Source organism: Delphinus delphis, chromosome 4, assembly GCF_949987515.2.
Source record: "Delphinus delphis chromosome 4, mDelDel1.2, whole genome shotgun sequence".
Taxonomy (NCBI): domain Eukaryota; kingdom Metazoa; phylum Chordata; class Mammalia; order Artiodactyla; family Delphinidae; genus Delphinus; species Delphinus delphis.
Window position 1 is genome coordinate 115,853,442 of NC_082686.1, and position 1,833 is coordinate 115,855,274.

A 1,833-nucleotide genomic window follows, 5' to 3' on the forward strand; every position below is an offset into this window, starting at 1 on the left:
ACATTATTCTGTGGTTCTGACTGCCCCACTCAAAGGCTTGCTGGCTAAAGACAGGAACTGTGTTAGATCTAGCTGCTGGCTGCCCGGCACCGTGCCCAGCACTCAGCAGGTGCTCACCAAATGCTTATTGCCCAAATAAATTATACTCCATTTCACTCTTTTCTATTTCCAATTAAATAATTAAGGAAGTCCTCATTGTAAGCTACTTCAGAATGAGAGGGGAAATAGCTAATTTCATGCTGAGAGAGGAAATGTATTTGCTAGTTTTTCCCACAGGCTATTTTATAGCTATTTGATTTCCTTTTAGGATGTATATTTTCTGTTGGGCAACGTACACTCCACAAAAGAGAGGAACTCATGCCTTTCACTGCTCCGTCTTCTAGAACAGGGGTTCTCAGCCTCGCTGCACATTAGAATCAATTGGGAGAGGTTAAAATACTGATGCTCTGGGCTCCACCTCTGACCAATGGAATAAGAATCTCTGGGGATGGGGTCTGAGCTTTGTTTTTTTGTTTGTTTTCTGGTCTTGTTTTTTTTTTTTTTTCGGTACATGGACCTCTCACTGCTGTGGCCTCTCCCACTGCGGAGCACAGGCTCCGGGCACGCAGGCTCAGCGGCCATGGCTCGCTCCGTGGCATGTGAGATCTTCCCGGACCGGGGAACGAACCCGTGTCCCCTGCATCGGCAGGCGGACTCTCAACCACTGTGCCACTGCGACGAAGAGTGGCCCCCGCTTGCCACAACTAGAGAAAGCCCTCGCACTGAAACGAAGACCCAACACAGCAAAAATAAATTAATTAATTAATAAACTCCTAACCCCAACATCTTCTTTAAAAGAAAAAAAAAAAGATAGGGGAATTCTCTGGCGGTCCAGTGCTTAGGACCCCACGCTTTCACAGCCAAGGGCGTGGATTCCATCCTAGTTAGGGAACTAAGAGCCAACAAGCGGTGGGCCATGGCCTAAATAAATAAATAAAACTACATAAACTTCAAAAAAAAATTTTAAAAACAAAGACACACTATTATATATAAAATAAACAACAAGGACCTACTGTATAGCACAGGGAACTATATTCAATATCTTGTAATAACTATCGCGGCCTCTCTTGTTGCGGAGCACAGGCTCCAGACGCGCAGGCTCACTAGTTGTGGCGCACGGGCTTAGTTGCTCCGCGGCATGTGGGATCCTCCCATACCAGGGCTTGAACCCGTGTCCCCTGCATTAGCAGGCAGATTCTCAACCACTGCACCACCAGGGAAGCCCCCCATCTTTGTTTTTTAAAGTAGTTTTCCCCAGTGATTCTAATTTGCATCAGTGACTGAGAGCCTGTAGACTAGAAGCATCTTTTTGTGCTCTAGCAACTGAGTGAAAGGAAACGGTGGGGTAGGGGGAAGTTCTGAACAAGGAAGGGAGACTGGGGTTCCAGGCCTGGTCCACAACTTCCTGTGGGCTTAAGCTCTCGGTTTTCCTTCTGTGAGGTGGGGATGATGCTGGCCACCTCATAGCATTCTTTTTTTTTTTAAATTTATTTATTTAATTTATTTATTTTTGGCTGAGTTGGATCTTCACTGCTGCACGCGGGCTTTCTCTAGTTGCGGTGAGCAGGGGCTACTCTTCGTTGTGGCGCACGGGCTTTGTTGCTCCACGGCATGTGGGGTCTTCCTGGACCAGGGATCAAACCCGTGTCCCCTGCATTGGCAGGCAGATTCTTAACCACTGTGCCACCAGGGAAGCCCCCTCATAGCGTCTTGTCAAGATAATCTGAGTACCCGGCACAGAGTAAGTACTTGTGATGGTTGGTTTTACGTGTCACTGCCTAGGTGATGGTTCCC